General features: G+C 40.8%; 1 long non-coding RNA gene across 1 annotated transcript; it reads left to right on the forward strand.

Annotated features, from left to right (window-relative positions):
• Positions 1-8,299: 8,299 nt before the first annotated feature.
• On the forward strand, positions 8,300-14,214 carry LOC140642653 (uncharacterized). Its single transcript, XR_012039070.1, has 3 exons — positions 8,300-8,750; positions 10,647-11,137; positions 12,004-14,214. It is a non-coding gene; the product is annotated as an uncharacterized lncRNA (long non-coding RNA).
• The last annotated feature ends 8,816 nt before the right edge of the window (positions 14,215-23,030 follow it).

Here is a 23,030-nt window from a genome sequence, read left to right on the forward strand (position 1 = left end):
TCGCTATTTCTCTCTCAAATAAATAAATAAAATCTAAAAAAAAAAAAAAAAAAAAAAAAGCCTAAACTCTGCTGCTATTTCCCCTTTAAAACATCCTAGTCAGAATCCCTGGGTGGCTTAATGGTTTGGTGCCTGCCTTCGGCCCAAGGTGTGATCCTAGAGTCCCGGGATCGAGTCTCACTTTGGGCTCCCTACATGGAGCCTGCTTCTCCCTCTGCCTGTGTCTCTGCCTCTCTCTCTCTCTCTGGGTCTCTCAGGAATAAATAAATTTTTTTTAATTTTTTTTTTTTATTTATTCATGATAGGCACACAGTGTGAGAGAGAGAGGCAGAGACACAGGCAGAGGGAGAAGCAGGCTCCATGCACCGGGAGCCTGACGTGGGACTCGATCCCGGATCTCCAGGATCGTGCCCTGGGCCAAAGGCAGGCGCCAAAGCGCTGCGCCACCCAGGGATCCCTATTTTTTAAAAAAAAACAAAAAAAACATCCTAACCTTAACCACCTGGGTGACTCAGCTGGTTAAGCATCTGCCTTCAGCTGAGGTCATGATCCCAGGGTTCTGGGATCAAGTCCTGCAGCGGGCTCCCTGCTCTGTAGGGAGCCTGCTTCTCCCTCTCCCTCTGCCTGCCGTTCCCCCTACTTGTGAGCTCTCTATCAAATAAGTAAGGGCAGCCCCGGTGGCGCAGCGGTTTAGCGCCACCTGCAGCCTGGGGTGTGATCCTAGAGATCCGGGATCGAGTCCCATATCAGGCTCCCTGCATGGAGCCTGCTTCTTCTTCTGCCTGTGTCTCTGCCTCTCTCTCTCTTTCTCTCTCTCTCTCTGCATCTCTCATGAATGAATAAATAAAATCTTAAAAAAAAAAAAAAAAAAGAAAGAAAGAAGGCTCCCATACTCCCCAGATAGGTTATGTGTTAGCAATCCCAATACTCCGTGCAAATAAGTAATTCTGAGACTAAGCAAGTAAGTAATATGTTGTGGTTACCGGGGGTCTGTTTTCCTCCTATCACAGAAGAGGAATATAGAATAGAACAAAACAGAATTATAGAATGAACTCTGTGGAGTTATCTGTGAATGCACTGGTTTTAATAAATGTAATCAAGATATAAAAACAGATATATGAGGGATCCCTGGGTGGCGCAGCGGTTTGGCGCCTGCCTTTGGCCCAGGGCGCGATCCTGGAGATCCGGGATCGAATCCCACGTCAGGCTCCCGGTGCATGGAGCCTGCTTCTCCCTCTGCCTGTGTCTCTGCCTCTCTCTCTCACTGTGTGCCTATCATGAATAAAAAAACAAAACAAAACAAAACAAAAAAACAGATATATGGGTGACTGCCTGCTTCAGGATGAAGCTGATTATCTCTTTCCCAGCTACTGGCTGCCAGAATCTCATTGAACTAGATGATGAACGCAAACTTCATACCTTTCATGAGAAGTCAACGGTCATAGAAGTTGCTGCTGATGGTGAGAAATGGAAGGGCTATGTGGTCCAAATCTGTGTTGGGAATAGCAAACAAGATTTCTCCATGAAGCAGAGTGTCTTGACCCATGGCCATATCCACTGGATACTGAGTAAGGGGCATTCCCATTACAGATCAAGGAGGACTGGAGAAAGAAAATACAAATCTGTTCAGGGTTGCACTTGGATGTCAACTGGGGTGTTCTCAACTTGGTTACTAGAAAAAAGAAAGAGATACTCCTGGACTCATTGATATTACCATGCAAACTTTCCGATCTCTCTAAAGATGATGTTCACCAGTATGTTGTGGAAAAGTCCTAAACAAAGAAGGTAAGAAATCTAGAATCAAAGCCTCCAAGATTGTCTTGTTACTCCACGCATCCTGCAATACAAACGTTGGTGTGCTTCTCTGAAGAAATACGATACTAAGAAAAATAAGGAAGAGGCTGCAGAGTGTGCTAAACTTTTGGCTAAGAGAAGAGGCCAAAGAAAAACACCAAGAGATGATGGAGGTTGTCCTCTTGAGAGCTTCTGCCTCTAAGTCCTGTCAAGTGAGATTTTCTAAGAGTAACAAATAAATATGATCAAATGTCAAATCTCAAAATACATAAATAAATAAAAGATGTGCATATGAATGTATACATTAGAATATCCATTAGGAAAGGATATCCCATCCAGGGCACCTGGGTGGCTCTGTCAGTTGAGTGTCTGCCTTTGGCTCAGGTCATGATCATGGGGTCCTGGGATTGAGCCTGCTTCTCCCTCTGCCTCTGCCTCTCACTCTGTCTCTCATGAATAAATAAATAAAATCTTTTTAAATAAAAAGGATATTTCATCTGTCCTAAAGACAATAGGGTCTAGAAATAACATCCAACCAGTAATAAGCACACTCAGCCCCTACTCAGCCTCACCTCTTGATTTCTAAGTACAAGTCTCATGAAAGAAGAAAGAAAAGAAAAGAAAAGAAAAGAAAAGAAAAGAAAAGAAAAGAAAAGAAAAGAAAAGAAAAGAAAGAAAAGGAAGGAAGAGAGGGAGGGAGGGAGGGAGGAAGAGAGGAAGAAGAAAAAAACAGAATGCCATGGAAAAAGAGAGACTCCAGGGCTAGGACAGAGAAAAGTATAAAATGTGCCTCTATCATCTTGTGGTACCGGAAAGCAAGGAAGTGCTCATAACTTAATGGGACATGTCTAAAACACACAGGAACTAGAGAGAGGGTGCTCCCAATAGCAAAACTAGGGACAGCTTGAGCAAAACAAATAATTATGAGCACTTCCTCTCAAGATACTTGTTAATTATAGGGACTAAAATAATGACTTCACAATGGAGAAACCTGTCAGACATCACTTCAACCATATTACCAAAGTCATCATTCCCAGCTGACAGCACGTGCCGCCTGACAGATATGATGTACTTAAGAGAGCACATGACTTCTGTGGTATTCATCTTCAAAATGAATAACCTCCATCTAATCATGAGAAAACATCAGACCTACCCAAGTTGAAGGTCATTCTATAAAGTAACTGGTTTAGGAGCACCTGAGTGGTTCAGTGGTTGGGCATCTGCTTCGGCTCAGGGCATGATCCCAGAGATCTGGGATCGAGTTCCGCATTGGGATCCCCACAGGGTGCTTGCTTCTCCCTCTGCCCATGTCTCTGCCTCTCTCTGTGTGTCTCTCATGAATAAGTAAATAAAATCTTTAAAAATAATAGTAATAATAAGATGAAATAACTGGTCTAGACTCCAGAAAGTGTTAAGGTCATGAAAGACAAAGATCTAAGGCATTGTTATCAACTGGAGGAGACCTGGGAGACATGACAACTAAATGCAATGTGGGTTGGATCCTGAAACAACAACAAAAAAGCACAGAAGTGGGGAAACTGGTCAAATTAGAATAAAATCAATAGATGAATTAACAGTATTTAATCAATATTAATTTCATAGTTTTGGATGGTTATGCAGGATGTTAACTTCAGGTACAGCTGGATGAAAGGAATGTGGAAGTTTTGTACCATTTTTGCAAATTTTCTCTAAGATCAAAATTATTTATAATAACATTTTTGTTTTTTAAAGATTTTATTTATTTATTTGAAAAAGAGAAAAAGAGTTAGAGAATGTGTGAGAGTGGGAGGAGTGAAGGAGAGGAACAAACCGGCTCCACGCTAAGCACAGAGCCTGATGTGGGGCTTGATTCCACAACGCTGAGATCATGACTTGTGCCAAAATTAAGAATTGGATGCCTAGGGATGCACAGGTGGCTCAGCAGTTGAGCACCTGCCTTTGGCCCAGGGCATGATCCTGGAGCCCCAGGATCGAGTCCCACATCAGGCTCCCTCTGTGGAGCCTGCTTCTCCCTCTGCCTATGTCTCTGCCTCTCTCTGTGTGTCTCTCATGAATAAATAAATAAAATCTTAAAAAACAAAAATTGGATGCCTAACCAACTGACCCACCCAGGCACCCCATCATAACATTTTTAAAAGAGGGATGTATGAAATATGAAGACTGAGGAAATGTCGGCCAGATTCAGAAAAACTAAAGAGACATGACATTTCACTGCAATGTAGGACATTCAATATTCCTTTGTTATAAAAGACATCACAAAGATAACCAACCTAGGATTAGATGACGATTAATGTGAATTAACTGATTTTGATAACTTCACTGTAGTTATGGAAGAAATTGAAATGCTTAGGTTAGGTAGGGGAGCATCACATCAGCAATTTGCGTTAGGTAGAGGAGCATCACATCAGCAATTTGCTTTCAAAGGGTTAAAAAAATAATATGTGTATAGAGAAATATATGAATAAAGCAAAGGTAGTAAAAGGTTAGCATTTGAAGAACTGAAATAGGAGGATAGGAGAATTCTTTGTACTTTTCTTGTACCATTTTTTAAAATTTGAAGATATGCCAAAAAGTAAAGTCATCATCATCATAATAAACCATGTAATAACCTCATTGGGAAGCTTATTCAATTTTTTAAATACAATTTGTTAAAAGTATTTAGTCAGCCATGAAAAGTATAGCATAGGGAATACAGTTAATAATATTGTAATAACTTTGCATAACTATACTTACAGCGAACATTACAGACATATAGAATTGTTTACTATGTTGTACACCTAAAACTAATATAACATTTCACGTCAACTATACTTTTTTTTTTTTTTCTGTCAACTATACTTCAATTTTAAAATTTTAATTAAGAGGGGATGCCTGGGGCAGCCCCGGTGGCTCAGTGGTTTAGCGCCGCCTGCAGCCCAGAGTGTGATCCTGGAGACCCAGGATCGAGTCCCACATCGGGCTTCCTACAGGGAGCCTGCTTCTCCCTCTGCCTGTGTCTCTGCCTCTCTCTTCGCTCTCTCTGAATGAATAGATAAATAAATCTTAAAAAAAAAAAAAAAAAGAGGGGATGCCTGGGTGGCTTAGCAGTTTAGTGCCTGCCTTCGGCCCAAGGTGTGATCCTGGAGTCCCGGGATCGAGTCCCACATCAGGCTCCCTACATGGAGCCTGCTTCTCGTTCTGCCTGTGTCTCTGCCTCTCTCTGTGTGTCTCTTTTGAATAAATAAATAAAATCTTTTTAAAAAAATTTTTTTAATTAAGAAAAGTACTTTAGTCAGACTTTGCTACTCTATTATTTCTACCTGGTTCTACTTCTAGAACCCATAGAAGAAAACAGCAATTTAAATTTCTTTTTAGGGATCCCTGGGTGGCGCAGTGGTTTGGCGCCTGCCTTTGGCCCAGGGCGCGATCCTGGAGACCCGGGATCGAATCCCACGTCGGGCTCCTGGTGCATGGAGCCTGCTTCTCCCTCTGCCTGTGTCTCTGCCTCTGTCTCTCTCTCTGTGATTATCATGAATAAATAAAAAATTTTAAAAATAAATAAATAAATAAATTTCTTTTTACCAGAGACATACTTCCACATATCTCTACAACCATCTCCTCTCCAGGCAAACATACACAGGTTTTTCTACCCCTTCTCATGAGACAGAATTTCCAGACTCTCCATCATCCTGGCCTCCCACCTTATTAAAATCCTTCATAAAATGCTGCTCAAAAAAAAAAAAAAAAATGCTGCTCCCAGTATCAAATTCAATCCTGTTATAGTCTAGGCATTACAGGACATAGGAGGACTATGAACTTTCAAATGAACACCATGAGGTAGTGGAAAAGGTGGAATCCCTAGAGTCTGCCAGATGTGGTGGGAACTCCAGCTGTGGCACCACTCCCACCTGGCATCACTCAGCTTATACTGCAAGGAAATGACTTCAAGTTCACTGGGATAAAATCATTTTCATCTGTTCTTCCGACCATTTCAATTCCTTCCAACTTCTTGTCTTCACATCTTTTGTTTTTTGCTTCTATCCTCTATTTTTAAGAAAAGTGGAACCATCAAAGTAAAAAAAGACATGGATGAGAAAGTGATTCATCCAGGTATAAAAGTTTCTCACAGTAAGTTTCCTTATAGAAATTAGGTATACAAAGTATTTCCAAGTAAGACTTGGTTTGCTAAACAAACTTTTCTGAAGGTATAATGACCGCTCAAGAAGAAGGGCATTGGACACTTTATGCCTGCCTACCCAGAGTCCACCAGTAAAGCTAGATATCACGTAAAAGTATGAACTGCTGGAGGGTTTCTAGGCTGGAAAAAAAAATCCTCAGGAGGGGCAAGTAATATATTAAGGAGAGAGAGGACCTGCAGGGTAATGGCACTTTTGTCAAGATCATTCTTCTCCAGGAGTTTCTGAACCAAGTGTAAGGAAGTGACATCTTACCACATGAATTCGTGATGTTGCTAATGAAAGCATTTGAGAACCAAGTAAAACATTTTTTAGCTATTTTAGTGTGAAAATTAATAAAAAGGAAACCTCACTGACAAAGAGTTGGGAAGCTAGCAGGAGGAGCTCTCCTGGACAACTGCAGACCTAACAGATAAAGAGGGACCTTGCACTCAAAGATCACTTTACTATCTCAGCAGGTGAAAGGAAGGTTTTCCTCCTCCCCTAGCAACAGCCCAGCCATTGAGAAGCCACTGTACTCCCAAATCCAAGTTTATTCCCATGGACTTTGTGTTTATAAGTCTCCCAACTCTCCCCCTTCCTCTGTACAAGAGCGTCCCTCTCTTTCTTTTTCCTTCCTCACCTTTGTTCTCCTGACTTGCCGGTGGTTCTGCCCTAGCTTGCACATCCCCAATTGTGAGTATCTGCTATTCCTGAAAAAAAAAAAAATTTTGCCCATAAAATAAGTGATTTTCAATTTTTAAGGCTAACATTAGGCAATAAATAAATCAGAATATTAAAATTAAATTTGCTTCATTAAAAAATGACCCTTTAGGGATCCCTGGGTGGTATAGCGGTTGGGCGCCTGCCTTTGGCCCAGGGCGCGATCCTGGAGACCCGGGATCAAATCCCATGTCGGGCTCCCAGTGCATGGAGCCTGCTTCTCCCTCTGCCTATGTCTCTGCCTCTCTCTCTCTCTCTCTCTATCATAAATAAATAAAAATTTTAAAAAATGACCCTTTACAATAAACACTTAAGATCTGTACTATTTTAATAAAACTTTCTTAAAAATAAAGACATCTATTAAAAAAATGAAGACATCTATCCTTGGGGACAGGACAGGCACCGCCACACATAATTACCCACACACTAATGACTGAAGGACTTTGGTATCGTCGGCCCGTGAGAGTCAGAAAAGGAACCAGGATCAACCTAATTTGGGTCTAGGCCTGATACCAAACTGGAAAGAGAGCTCTGGGGCAGAATCTGAAGGAGCGGTGAGCTCTAGTGGCTGCAAGTACAACTCCATGCATGTTCCATAGATGCTCCATTGCACAGCTTCACTTCTCCATGCCTATGTCTACCCCACATTTAGTAACAGTAATAGCGGTACTGTCATAACTTAAGTGAGCCCTCTGCACGTCATCTCTCTAACCAGCACAATTGCTACAAAACAGAGATTAAGTTTTCCTCTGACAGATTTAACTGCCAGATTGGATTCTGAAACCCCAGATCCAAGTTCAAAAAAAGAAAAAAAAATCATTCCACACCAACCAGGCCCCTGCTTATTTGGGGCTATGTGCCGTTTCAAGCATTCAATCCTCAGGACACTATCTGCTGTTCAAGAAGCAGCCGCCCTGGGGCGCCTGGGTGGCTTAGTCGGTTAAGCGTCTGCCCTAGGCTCAAGTCATGATTTCAGGGTCCTGGGATTCAGCCCCGCACGGTGCTCCTTGCTCCGCGGAGAGTCTGCTTCTCCCTCTCCCACTGACCCTCCTCCAAGCTTGCTGTGTCTCAAATTAATAAATAAAAATCTTTTTTAAAAAAGCAGCGCCCCATTATGCACAGGCTGGAGCCCTGAAAGATGAATGATCAGCGAAAAGTCACACAGCGGGCAGCCCCGGTGGCGCAGCGGTTTAGCGCCGCCTGCAGCCCTGGGCCTGATCCTGGAGACCCCGGATCGAGTCCTACATCGGGCTCTCTGCGTGGTGCCTGCTTCTCCCTCGGCCTGTGTCTCTGCCTCTCTCTGTCTCAATAAATAAATAAAAATCTTTAAAAAAGAAAAGTCACACAGCGTCTCTGCAGCTAAAAGACTGGTCCATGCAACACCCCCAAGGGCGCCTGGAGAGCTGCTGCTAGCTCAGGGACAGGCCGCCCACATATCAACACTGACCCCCAGCAACCCCCAGTACCCGTCACCACGGGCGCCCCCCAAGAAGGCCCACCTCACACAGCGTGGATACCCCTACTACCTCCAGCTCCCGAACACCACAGTCGTCACACCCGAGAGCGGCGACCTGGTGCCCTGTGCGCGTGCGCAGCACACGCCCACCACGCTCCTAAGAGAACGAAACCAAGCCCACGCCCACCCCCCACCCCCAACGACCGCACGCATGCGCGTACTAACACTCGCAAACGACTTCCCTTCCGACCCGCACACCGGAGACCCAGTGAGCTGAGGCCCCGCCTCCGCAGCCAGCAGGAGGCAAGCGTGTTCCTAGCCGCGAAAACTCCCCCACCATGCCAGCCCCGACACACGGCAGAGGAGATCAAGCTTTTTTGGATAAAGGCTTCTAGCTCGTTTACGAACCCAGGCATTTCCAGTTCTACATCCATTCCTCGCTGCCGAATTCGGCCTCTAACTGGTCAGGTCTGTGTCGTGTTCAGCATTCCAGGACTACGGCGGTAGACGCACGCCTGCGCACGCCGCGGCTTAGGAGACACACAAGCCACCGTGGCACGTGGGTGGTGCCGGGCTGTGAAGGGGCCCCTCGGTTGGCCCGGAACCTGGGAGATTTGGGTTCGGTACGTGGCTTCCTCTCCTTGGAGAAAGACCGGGATGAGACTTGGGCGGGGCTGCGGGGGAGAGTGGGGTGCTCAGATCTGCACATTCCAAGTTCCAGTAAAATTTCCCAAGTGTCGTCTTTCTGTGATAGTGATACAAGCAGACGGTGCGGTGGAGGTGTATCTGGAGAGGATAGGTGATTAAAACCATTGTGTATCATCATAGTGTGATGACTATTGGAAAGGAAGACTAGCCGTAAGCTAGGCATCCTCAGGCCTTCCCTGACTCATGCTCCGTAAGCAGCTCAAGATGGAACCGAATCTTTGCTCCTGTTGCAGGCTCGGATAGAAGCAGATGAGGTCAAACTTATCCAGTTTCAGAGGCACTGCTATAAAACAAAATTCAGCTGAGTATATTGAAGATCTAATTGATTTTTAAAAAGACTTTATTTGACAGAGCACAAGCAGGGGGAGCAGCAGGCAGAGGGAAAGGGAGAAGCAGGCTCCTGGCTGAGCAGGGAGTCAGAAGTAGGGCTGGATCCCAAGACCCTGAGATGATGACCTGAGCCAAAGGCAGATGCTTAACAGACTGAGCCATCCAGGTTCCCCTCTAATTGTCTTTATTAAAGAATTCGTGAATCTGGTAGTAAACTATCTAGTGAGTACAGGGGAGCACTGAGGAGTGCTATAATGTGGAGGGTTTTTATGGGAAAGAGAGGGGTTGAGAAAGTTACTAGCAAAAGAAAAGATAGAGTTGTTCCAGACAAGGTCATCTTTCCTTGGGGGAAGGGCAGGTCTTATTAGGTGGATTATCTCTTCTTACTTTGGAAGATAGAGGACCCATGTGAGATTACAGTTGTGGTGGTGACCAGAAAGTTCCTGCCTGATAAGTTAAGACTACATTTCTGGGAGAGGATAAAAGTGCATTGAAGTTGGTTAGTAAGCCCTGATTTGTTGACTTACCCTAAGTGACGCCATTTTGGTGACACCATTTTGGGCCACAGGTTTTCTTTTTAAATGTCTTTAACATTTTTTGCTGCATAACAAACTCTACCTAAAATGTAGTACTAGCTAGAGCAAGGACCATTTTATTACTTTCTGTTTGCGGCAGTGAGGAATTCAAACTGGGCAGGATTTATGTTATTTAATACCTGCTGCCTTGGAATACCCAAGACTCTTCATTCAGGAGTGTGATACGTAACTTGAAGTCCTATATGTGGTCCTGTATCCAGGCCTGTAGATACACCTAAAACTAATATATTTATTAGTTTTATTTATTTATTAACCTCTATTTTTGCTGTCAGTTGGGTTTCTCAGCTTTTTGTCATGTAGTCTCAGAATCTACCCCTCTTCATTTGACCTCTTACTGGCCTTTCCAATGAGATGGCTGGACTCCTTCCCTGAGCTTCCATGAGGGCAAAACAACCGTCTATGTATCTGACCTGGAGCTGGCACAGTGTCACTTTTGTCACATTTTGTTGATTAAAACAAGTTGTAGGTCCAACCCAGATTCAAGAAAAGGGAGACTGCATTTCATTTTGTCAAGAAGAGTGAATTAGCCTGATATTCTTCCTAGAGATTCACTAAAGGTAATCTACTTTAGATTGCCTAAAGTAGAATTGATTAGAAGGAGCTTTCAACAGAGTCTGGGTATGTTCACTATATTCATATGTAGGGTTCTAGAAACAACTGTGAGAGGTATTCAATTCTCTTTAATAACCTTGTTTACCTTGAACTTTTCCCTTATCATTAAAAGTTTTCTTAAACCCAAATTTTAATGAACAAATAGTATGTCACAATATTGCCCTTTAGTGATTTAGCTAAGCTGCTCTTAAGAGACACAGAGTTCTGATCAGCTACTTTCTATGCCTCCCAACTTCCTATTATTTAATTAGGCTCTTTTAAATGTCATTTCAGGGATCAGTGACATTCAAAGATGTGTCCATTGGTTTCTCCAAGGAAAATGAGGATTACTAAACCCTGCTCAAAGAGATTTGTACATAACTGTGATGTTGGAGAATTATCAGAATTTGGTCTGGGTGGATAAGTGCACCCCGCCCTTCATTCAACATCTGGTCTTGGGTGTGTCTCTGTTTTCTACTAGGAATATTTGGTGAGGCTCTAACTTTCCTTAAAATGTGAAAATTGAAATGAGCAGCTTTCTTTATCCCATCTGCCAGATATTCACCAAGACTTTTTCTTGTTTTATGATAGTTTCTATCCTGATTACAATGTGGCTGTATCCAAACACTTAAGTAACAACAACATGGCCAATTCTTTCTCCTTATTTTCCCAGGTCTTTCATTTTTAGTCTGATGTAATTCCACTATTAGAGCATGGGAAAGTACCCTGAATGATAGGGAAAGAAGAGATGAGAGGATCAATGCCAGGTGCTTAAGAGGAATGAGGTAAGGGTAAGGCAGCTGATTCTAGAGGGCAGCACCTTTAAGTTATGAAAGATGGTCTCATCACATGTTTCAGGCATGTGCAGAAATTGAGGCTTCTTGAATTTGAGTTTCTACAGGAATACTAGTCATTTTCTGCCATCACTCAATGTTTACATTGACCTTTTATAAATGCCTACAGCCTCAGAAACTATAGGTGTGTCTTTTTTTTCCTCAGTCTTTGGTAAGGTTTTTTTTTTTTTTTTTTTTTTTTTTTTTTTAATTCCTGATCCTATTCCTCACCAGCACATCCTTATTTCTTTGGTCTTGTATATGGCTCTATATTTTTAAGAAACATATTCTTTGCTACTGCTGTTTCTTTATTGTAAAATCATCTGTATAGTTGTCTGATTGTCCAAAAGGATGTATTAATTGATCATTTATTCACTAACAAACATTTATTCTTTTTTGAAAACTGGCCAAGTGGGATCCCTGGGTGGCGCAGCGGTTTGGCGCCTGCCTTTGGCCCAGGGCGCGATCCTGGAGACCCGGGATCGAATCCCACATCAGGCTCCCGGTGCATGGAGCCTGCTTCTCCCTCTGCCTGTGTCTCTGCCTCTCTCTCTCTCTCTCTGTGTGACTATCATAAAAAAAAAAAAGAAAACTGGCCAAGTGTTGCAGGTCCCCAAGATCACCTCTGGGTTTGATGACTCACTGGGAGTAGTCACAGGATTCAGCCTAAAGTTAGGGAGTAGTCCCCAAGAGCACCCTTATTTCTGATACAATTTGCACATTAAGGGGTCCCCAAGATCACCCTCAAGTTGGATAATTCACTAGAAGGACTCAGAACTTAATAAAAATTTTCTACTCATGTTTATGATTTATGAAAGGATACACATCGGCCAAGTGAAGAGACCCATAGGGCAGAGTCCAGGAGGATTCTAGATGCAAAGCTTCCATTTGTCTTACAACACTGCAGTCATGGACAATGTAAACTCCTCCCAGTAACAGCATGTGATGATATGCAGAGTATGGCCATCCAGAGGTGACCTGACTTGCTCTGGATGGCCAGAAACATCCAATAAAGTGGACAATAAAAAGTGTCTGCTCTTTATTGGGTCTCTGTCAGAGATATGATTAGTTGCTTATGTGACTCACCTCTGTCCCTACACCCTATGGAGGTCACACTGATATTGTGATGCAAAGCCTCACCATAAGTCACACTGACTATCTGGTATGGTTCAGTTTCCTACCTAAAGAAAGATACTTTACTTTTATCAGGCATAACATTTCAAGGAGTCAGATTACCTCCCAGGAGCCAAGGGCAAAGAGTAGAGCTCTTTGGGAAAGGTTAAATTCTTTATTACACAACAGCTAAGATTTATTTTAAAAAAGGATAAAAAGCAAAATAAGCAAAGGTAAAAAGCTCATGGGGCAAAGCCTGGAGGAAACTAGGTACAAGAGTCACACAGGATGTGCTTAATTCTTCTAGCCAAAAGTTGTTAAAATATGCATGATATGTTGGCTAGACAACATTTGAGATTCACTGTCTAAGGGTTTTATTGCTGGCTGGTCACAAAGATTCCCTTCACCTAGAATATGCTAAAATTCCAGAGTCTTCGAAGATAGGTATTCTGCATAAGCTACATTCGTACAAATAATTTAGGCACAGGGATCCACTTTTATTCTAGGAATGGCAGAAATTCACCACCCAAAACCAAAATTCCTAGAGAGCATTGAGGGCCAACTTTGTAAGCAGGACTTCTAAGGAGAGCATTCTCAGGCTTGCTATGTTAATTCTCTCAAGAGTTTGTTTAAAAGTATAGAAGCATTCAGTTTTACTTTTGAGTGGAGGAACTAAGACTTGCTTCCGTGGACCTGTGCATACCAGAAACTATCATTAGAAGGACATAAATCAAGGGATCACTGGGTGGCTCAGTGGTTTGGCACCTGCCTTTGGCTCAGGGCTTGATCCTGGAGTCCTGGGATTGAGTCCTGCATCAGGCTCCCTGCATGGAGCCTGCTTTTCCCTCTGCCTCTCTCTCTCTCTTTCATGAATAAATAAATAAAATCTTAAAACAAAACAAAAAAGGACATAAATTGGTTGTTTTGATGTAGAAGATGAAAATAGTTTTAATTTTGAATCTTGGTGATACGTTGATAGAAAGTAAGGAAGTAAAGCACATTTGTGATGCTTTTATTAAGGAATCATTTAGAGTTGAGCTATAGCTTCAACTATAAGCTGTAAATGTGTAACTGAGATTCAGTAGATGAAACTCAGGACCAGAGATGAATGCATATTTCATACACATATATACCACATACTCTGGTGATAGAGCCCTAGGAAAAAATAGATTACTTATGCATAGAGGAAAATCCATGATTGATCACTCGATAGTAAGAGAAACAAGAAAGTCCTCTGTTTCAATTCTGAGGCGTATTACAAGAAGAGATGGATTTAGGCAGCAAAAGAGCTATAGGACCTGGCTCACCGGGCACCACATCCGCTGATACCTTGATCTTATATTTCCCAAACTCCACTGTGAGAAATGTTTGCTGTTCAATCCACTCAGGTATTTTGTTATAATAAGCTCATGTTGATTAAAACAACTTACAGCCAACATTGTATTTATGGATGCTTATTTCCTAAAATTAAGAAAAAGAAAAAGAGTCTGCTCTCACTGCTTGTATTAAACATTGTCCTAGAGGTTTTAGCCAGTGTAATAAAGCAAGAAAAAAAGTAGAGGGCAGATTGGAAAGGAAGCAGTAAAACTCTCTGCAGATGGCACGATCATGTAGAAAGTCCTGTTTTATACAGAAAGTTACTTTAGAGCTAAATGAGTTTAGTAAGATTGCATATTCTAAAATATATAAAAACCAATCACATTTTAATACAGTAGCATGGAAAAATCAGAAATTGAATTTAAAATACCACTTATAATAGCATCAAAAATATGAAATACTCAGGGCACCTGGATAGGTCAGTGGTTGAGCATCCACCTCTAGCTCAGGTCGTGATCCTGGGGTTATGGGATTGAGTCCCACATTAGGATTCCTACAGGGAACCTGCTTCTCCCTCTGCCTGTGTCTCTGCCTCTCTCTCTGTCTCTCATGAATAAATAAATAAAATATTTTTTTAAAGATTTTATTCATTAGAGAGAGAGGCAGAGACACAGGCAGAGGGAGAAGCAGGCTCCATGCTGCGAGCCTGATGTGGTACTCGATCCCGGGACTCCAGGATCACGCCCTGGGCCAAAGGCAGGCGCTGAACCACTGAGCCACCCAGGGATCCCCAGAATCTTTTTTTTAAATATAAAATACTTAAATAATCTATACTACACTAAGAACTACAAAACACAGTTGAGAGATATATTGAACAAATAGATATGTTACATTCATACATTGGAAATCTCAATATTGTTAAGACATCAGTTCTCACCAAAATTCACTTATATGTTCAGCACCATCTCAATCAAAATCCCTATAGGCTTTAAATAGAATTCAACAACCTGATTCCACAATTCATAGAGAAATGTAAGAGCTACAGTCATCAAACAGTATTGGCATAAAGACAGAGAAAGAGGTTAATGGGATAGCCTAGAGTCCAAAAATAAACTTGTACATAACATGGTCAATTGGTTTTAGGGAAAAAAGCAATTCAGTGAAGACTGTAAAGTGTTTTATCAATTGGTGCTTGAACATCTGGATATTTATATGAAAACAACTTTGATCCATCTCTTTCACCATATTCAAAAGTTAACTCTTCAGTAGAGCTAAATGTAAAACCTAAATCTACAAAACTTTCAGGAAAAAGTATTTGTGACCTTAGGTTAGGCAAATATTTTGATATGTCACCAAAAGAGTAATCCATAAAATATAAAAATGATAAATATAATGTCATCAAAATTAAGAATTGCCTGGGTGGCTCAGTTGGTTGAAAGTCCAACTCTTGATCTCAGCTCTGGTCTTGATCTCAGAGTCATGGATTCAGGCCCCATGCTGGGCTCTGTGCTGGGTGTGGAGCCCACTTAAAAAAAAATTTTAAGAGGCAGCCCTGGTGGCCCAGCGGTTTGGCACTGCCTTCAGCCCAGGGTGTGATCCTGGAGACCCAGGATTGAGTCCCACATTGGGCTCCCTGCATGGAGCCTGCTTCTCCCTCTGCCTGTGTCTCTGCCTCTCTCTCATGAATAAATAAATAGAATCTTTTAAAAAAATTAAGAATTTTGGGCAGCCTGGGTTGCTCAGTGGTTTAGTGCTGCCTTCAGCCCAGCGCATGATCCTGGAGACCCGGGATCGAGTCCCACATCGGGCTCCCTGCATGGAGCCTGTTTCTCCCTCTGCCTCTGCCTCTGTCTCTGTCTGTCTGTCTGTCTGTCTCTCTCTCTCTCTCTCTGTGTCTCATGAATAAATAAAAAATCTTTTTAAAAAATTTAAGAATTTCTATCCTTTGTAAACCACAACTAAGATAACAAAAAGACAACAGCTTAGAGAAAATTACATATCACATATGCAAATAGTACTTGTATCTGGAATATATACCAAACACTAAAAACTCAAAAGAAGGCAAAAAAAAAAAAAAAAAAAAAAAAAAGAAGGCAAACAAACCAGTTTATTAAAGGGTAACAGATTTGAGCAGATACTTCACCAAAGACCTAAGTAATGGCAAATAGGTGCATAAAAAGATGCTCAGTATCATTATTCATTGAGGAAATGCAGATTAAAATCATAATGAGATACCTTGATACACATTTGTATCAATAAAATTATAAGGAATGACTATATACCAACATTACACTATTGAATAAATACTGGAAAATACTAAATTAGTATATTGTTTGTAGACATGTTAAGATGTATGTTAATATAAAAATATGATATTGGAGGGATGCCAGTGAATTATTTTCCTTCCCATATTTATAGGAATTTTCTGTAGCATGAATTCCTTAAGGTTGACAAAGATTACAATATCTGAAGGCCTCTCACATTACTACATACATAAAGAGTGTTGTTGAGGAAAAAAAAATGTTGTTGAGGGACGCCCAGGTGGCTCAGTGGTTGAGCATCTGCCTTTGGCTCAGGGCGTGGTCCTGGTCCAGGGATCGAGTCCAAAATCAGGCTCCCTGCTGGGAACCTACTGCTCCCTCTGCCTATGTCTCTGCCTCTCTCTCTGTGTGTCTCTCATGAATAAGTAAATAAAATCTTTTTTTAAAATGTTGAATAAGTTGTGAACACTGACTAAAGACTTTCCCACATTCCTTACATTCATGGGCCTTTTCACCAGTATGAATTTTCTGACGTTGAATAACTAGTGTTAAGTGACTTTTCCACATTCAGTACATGGATATGGGTTCTCACCAGTATAGTTGCTCATATATTTGTTAAATTGTGAAATCCAATCAGAAGGTTTCATGATATTTATATGGCTTCTCACTAGGATGAATTTTCTGGTGATGAGAAAGCTATGAGCCCTGTTTAAGGCCTTCCCCCAAATCTCACATTTATTTATAAGTATCTCATCAGTATGAGTCCTCAGATTTGAGGGAGACATGAATGATGATTGAAGGCCTTTTCACATTCATTACATTTATATGGCTTCTCACTGTATGTATTATTCGATGTTCATTAAGTAGTGTGATACCCCTAAAGGCATTTCCATGTTCCTTATAGTCATAGAACTTTTCTCCAGTATGAATTCTCTCATCTTGAATAATTAGTGATAAGTGACTAAAAGCTTTTGCACATTCAGTACATTGATAGAATGAGTTCTATGATATACATTAAGTCTCCAGAACTGAATACAGCTTTTTTTTTTAATCCTTACATTCATAGGTTTTCTCACCAGGAGGAAGTCTCTGATGTCAGATAAAGAGTAAAACAGAACCAAAGACCTTTCCCCATTCTTTACATTCATAGAGTCTTTCCCAGTTTGAATTGTATGATGTTGAGGAAGGTCAAAACAGTGATTGAGAATCTTCACATATTGCTTACATTCATAAGATTTGTCAGCAGTATAAATTTTCTGATGACTAAGATGAGATCTCTTCTGCCAAAACCCTTCTCTACATTCACTACACACAGGGTCTATTTCCAGCTAGAACTTTCTGATGTAGGTTACGAGATGTTTGCTGTCTCACAGTAAGTATTTCTTCATGGGTGATTATTACTTCACTGGAATTTCCTTCCTCTTTTCTTTGATGCTTCTTAAATGTGCCTTTATATTCCCAGTCATCTTGGAAAGTGAGTTCCTCAGGATCTTTGTTTCTGCATTTTTCCATTTTCTTCCACTGAGATACATGATCTGAATGATAGAACTTGATCTCAGAGAGATCTCCTTTAGTAGAAGTCATTTTTTTTAAAAATTTAGACTCAATCTGGGAATCCAGGATCATGCCCTGGGCCAGAGGCAGGTGCTAATCTGCTGAGCCACCCAGGGATCCCCAGTAGAAGTCATTTTTATTGTTTTTAAAGATTTAATTTATTTATTCATGAGAATACACAGAGAGGAGAGAGAGGAGAGAGGCAGAGACACAGGGAGAGGGAGAAGCAGGCTCCACGCAAGGAGCCCGACGTAGGACGTGATCCCAGGTCTCCAGGATCACACCCTGGGCCAAAGGTGGCACTAAACTGCCTGAGCCACCTGGTCTGCCCAAGTTAATATCTTCTAAAACATGACCAGCATGCACCCAGAACCAAATGGAATACCGTGCTAGTTTTTTGTGAGATTACAGTCTCTTTTCATTCCCATTCTGTCCCTCTCTTTTATCTCATTTATATTTTGGTGGTCAATGTTGGGGCTTTCTATCTACAAGTATTGCTGGTTTACATATATTTGGGACTGAGTATCTTCTAACATACAAAACTTAATACACTCAAAACCAAGAGGATCACCCTCTACGACCCCTCACATAGACTACATTCTCCCTCCACTACAACTTCTTCACCACCACAATCTCACAGTGCCCCACCTTTGTTTTCTTTTTTCTTCTCTTTTTTCTTTTTTCTTTTTTTGTCCTCTTTACTTTTGCTTTTTTTCTCTATTTTCTTTTAATTTTTTCTCTTTTTTCTTCTTATTTGGGAATCTTGGCCTTTCATTTTTTATTACTCTGTTTTAAAATTTGTTTTTCACTTTAGTGGTCCTTTTGTTTTATTTTGTTCTGATCTTTGTTTTCATTTTCTGGTCTCTGACCTCATCAGAATCATCTAGGGTGAAATTTACTTAGGTTGTGGTTGATATTCTTGACTCGGCCTACTCATACAGTCACTCTGCACTGAGCAAAATGACTAGGAGGAAGAACTCACCAGAAAGCAAAGATTCAGAACTGTACTCTCTGCCAGAGTTACAGAATATGGATTACAATTCGATGTCAGAAAGCCAATTCAGAAGCACAATCATAAAGCTATGGGTGTGTCTGGAAAAAAAGCATAAAGGATTCTAAAGACTTCATGACTGCAGAATTTAGATCGAATCAAGCCAAAATTAAAAATCAATTAAATGAGATGCAATCCAAACTGGATGTCCTAACGACGAGGGTTAGTGAGGTGGAAGAAAGAGTGAGTGACATAGAAGACAAGTTGATGCTATTAAAAAAAGAAGAAGAAGAAGAAGAAAAGTTGATGGCAAGGAAGGAAGCTGAGGAAAAAAGAGAAAATTAAGAGACGATGAGGAAAGGTTAAGGGAAATAAATGACAGATTCATAAGGAAGAATCTACGTATAGTTGGGGTTCCAGAAAATGCCAAGAGGGCCAGAGGGCCAGAAAGCATATTTGAACAAATCATAGATGAGAACTTCCTAATCTGGGGAGGGAAACAGGCATTCAGATCCAGGAGATAGAGAGATCCCACCCCCAAAAATCAATAGAAACCACTCAACACCTCGACACTTAATAGTGAAACTCGCAAATTCCAAAGATAAAGAGAAAAATCCTTAAAGCAGCAAGAGACAAGAGAAAATATTAGATTAACTTCAGACTGCTCCACAGACACCTGGCAGGCCAGAAAGTGTTGGAAGGATATATTAGGGTACTAAATGAGAAGAACATGCACCCAAGAATACTTTATCCAGCAAGGTTCTCATTCAGAACAGAAGGAGAGATAAAGCGCTTCCAAGATGGGCATAAACTGAAAGAATATGTGACCACCAAACAAGCTCTGTGAGAAATATTAAGGGGGACCCCATAAAAGAAAGAGGAAGCCTGGGACACCTGGGTGGCTCAGCAATTGAGCATCTGCCTTTGGCCCAGGGCATGATCCTGGGGTACCAGGATTGAGTCCCACATCGGGCTCCCTGCGAGGAGCCTGCTTCTCTCTCTGCCTGTGTCTCTGTCTCTCTCTGTAAGTGTCTCTCGTGAATAAATAAATAAAATCTTTTTTAAAAAGGAAGAGGGAAGCCCAAAGACATAATCCACAAAAACAGGGACTGAATACATATTTCGATAACATTAAATTCATATCTTTCAATAATTACTCTGAACGTGAATGGGCTAAATGATCCCATCAAAAGACACAGGGTATCAGACTGGATTAAAAAGCAAGACCAATCTATATGCTGTCTACGAGAGACTCATTTGAGACCTAAGGACACCTCCAGCCTGAAAATGAAAGGTTGGAGAACAATTTACCATTCAAATGGTCCTCAAAAGAAAGCTGAGGTAGCAATCCTCATATCAGATAAATTAAAGTTTATCCCAGAGACTGTAGTAAGAGATGAAGAGGGACAGTATATCACACTAAAATGGTCTATCCAACAAAAGACCTAACAATAAGGAATATTTATGTCCCTAATGTGGGAGCCACCAAGTATATCAATTAATAACCAAAGTAAAGACATACTTAGATAATAATACACCAACAGTAGGAGACTTCAACACAGCACTTTCTGTCAATGACAGATATTCTGAGCACATCACCAAAGAAACAGGGGCTTTAAATGATACACTGGACCAGATGGATTCCACAGATATATAGAGAACTTTCCATTCGAACGCAACTGAATACAAATTCTTCTCAAGTGCACGTAGAACTTTCTCCAGAATAGAACAAATACTGGGTCACAAATCAGGTCTCAACTGATACCAAAAGATTTAGATCGTCCCCTGCATATTTTCAGACCACAATGCTTTGAAACTAGAACTCAATCACAAGAAGAAATTTGCAAGAAACTCAAACATGTGGAGGTTAAAGAGCATCCTACTAAAAGATGAATGGGTCAACCAGTAAATTAGAGAAGAATTAAAAATATTCATGGAAACTAATGAAAATGAAGATATAACCATTCAGTATCTATAGCAAAAGCAGTTCTAAGAGGGAAATACATCGCAATACAAACCTCTCTCCAAAAATTGGAAAGAACTCAAATACAAAAGCTAGCCTCGCACTGAAAGAAACTGGAGAAAGGACAGCAAATAAAACCTATACCGAGCAGAAGAATAGAGATAACAAAGATTCAAGCAGAACTCAATGAAATAGACACCAGGAGAACTGTAGAACAGATAAACAAAACCAGCAGCTGGTTTTTGAAAGAATTAATAATATAGATAAACCATTAGCCAGCCTTATTAAAAAGAAAAAAGACTCAAATTAATAAAATCATGAATGAAAGAGGAAGGATCACAACCAATACCAAGGAAATACAAACGATTTTAAAAATGTATTATGAGAAGCTATACGCCAATAAATTAGAAAATCTAGAAGAAATGGATGCATTTCTGGGAAACCACAAATTACCAAAACTGGAACAGGAAGAAATAGAAAACCTGAACAGGCCAATAACCAGGGAGGAAATTGAAGCAGTCATCAAAAACCTTCCAAGACAGAAAAGTTCAGGGCTCGATGGTTTCCTAGGGGAATTCTATCAAACATTTAAAGAAGTAATAATACCTATTCTACTAAATGTAAGGTTGGGGATCCTTTCTACCAAATGAAAGGATAGAAAGGAACAGAATATTTCCAAACTCGTTTTATGAAGACTCCACCAAAAAGGAGAATGATAGACCAATATCCCTGATGAACACAAATGCAAAAATTCTCAACAGGATACTAGCCAATAGGATCCAACAATACATTAAGAAGATTATTCACCATGACCAAGTGGGATTTATCCCTGGAATGCAAGTTTGGTTCAACATTCATAGAACAATCAACGTGATAGATCACATCAACAAGAGAAAAAACAAGAACCATATGATTCTCCTAATAGATGCACAGAAAGCATTGGACAAAATGCAGCATCCATTCCTGATTAAAACTCTTGAGGGTAGGGTTAGAGGGAACATTCCTCAGAATCTTAAAAGCCATCTATGAAAAGCCCACAGCAAATATCATTCTCTCTTTTTTTTTTTTTTTTTTTAGATTTTATTTATTAATGAGACAGAGAGAGAGAGAGGCAGAGACACAGGCAGAGGGAAAAGCAGGTTCCCTGCAGGGAGCCCGACGTGGGACTCGATCCCTGGTCTCCAGGATCACGCCCTGGGCTGAAGGCGGAGCTAAACCACTGAGCCACCCGGGCTGCCCACAAATATCATTCTCAATGGGGAAACACTGGGAGCCTTTCCCTAAGATCAGGAACACAACAGGGATGTTCACTCTCACCACTGCTATTCAGCGTAGTACTAGAAGTCCTAGCCTCAGCAATCAGGCAACAGAAAGAAATAAAAGGCATTCAAATTGACAAAGAAGGAGTCAAACTCTCCCTCTTTGCAGATGACATGATATTGTACATAGAAAACCCAAAAGACTCCCCCCAAGATTGCTAGAACTCATACAGCAATTTAGCAATGTGGCAAGATACAAAATCAATGCCCAGAAACCAGTGGCATTTTTCTACACTAACAGTGAGACTGATGAAAGAGAAATTAAAGAATCAATCTCATTTACAATTGCACCCGAAAGCATAAGATACCTAGGAATAAACCTAACCAAAGAGGTAAAGGATCTATACCCTAAAAACTACAGAACACTTCTGAAATAAATTGAGGAAGACACAAAGAGATGGAAAAATATTCCATGCTCATGGACTGGAAGAATTAATAGAGTGAAAATATCTATGCTACCTAGGGCAATCAATTCATTGATTGATTGCATACCTATGCTACCCAGGGCAATTTCAATGCAATCCCTATCAAAATACCATGTACTTTCTTCACAGAGTTAGAATAAATAATCTTAAGATTTGTGTGGAATCAGGAAAGACCCTGAGTAGCCAGGAGAATATTGAAAAAGAAAACCAGAGCCAGGGGCATTACAATGCCGGATTTCAAGTTGTACTACAAAGCTGTGATAATCAAGACAGTGTGGTACTGGCACAAAAAACAGACACATAGATCAATGGAACAGAAGAGAGAACCCAGAAATGGGCCCTCAACTCTATGGTCAATTAATATTCGACAAAGCAGGAAAGACTATCCACTGGAAAAAGGACAGTCTCTTCAATAAATGGTGCTGGGAAGATTGAACAGCTATGTGCAGAAGAATGAAACTAGACCATTCTCTTACACCATACACAAAGATAAACTCAAAATGGATGAAAAACTAAATGTGAAACAAGAATCCATCAAAATCCTAGAGAATAACACAGGCAACACCCTTTTTTGAACTTGGCCACAGCAAATTCTTGCAAGATACATCCATGAAGGCAAGGGAAACAAAAGGAAAAATGAACTATTGGGACTTCATCAAGATAAAAACTTCTGCAGAGCAAAAGAAACATTCAACAAAACTGAAAGACAACCTACAGAATGGGAGAAGATATTTGCAAATGACATATCAGATAAAGGGCTAGTATCCAAGATCCATAAAGAACTTATTAAACTCAACAGCAAAGAAACAAACAATCCAGTCATGAAATGGACAGAAGACATGAACAGAAATTTCACCAAAGAAGACATACACTAGGCCAACAAGCACATGAGAAAATGCTCC

The sequence above is a fragment of the Canis lupus genome, chromosome 1 (assembly GCF_048164855.1).
Source record: "Canis lupus baileyi chromosome 1, mCanLup2.hap1, whole genome shotgun sequence".
In the NCBI taxonomy this organism is placed as follows: Eukaryota; Metazoa; Chordata; class Mammalia; order Carnivora; family Canidae; genus Canis; species Canis lupus.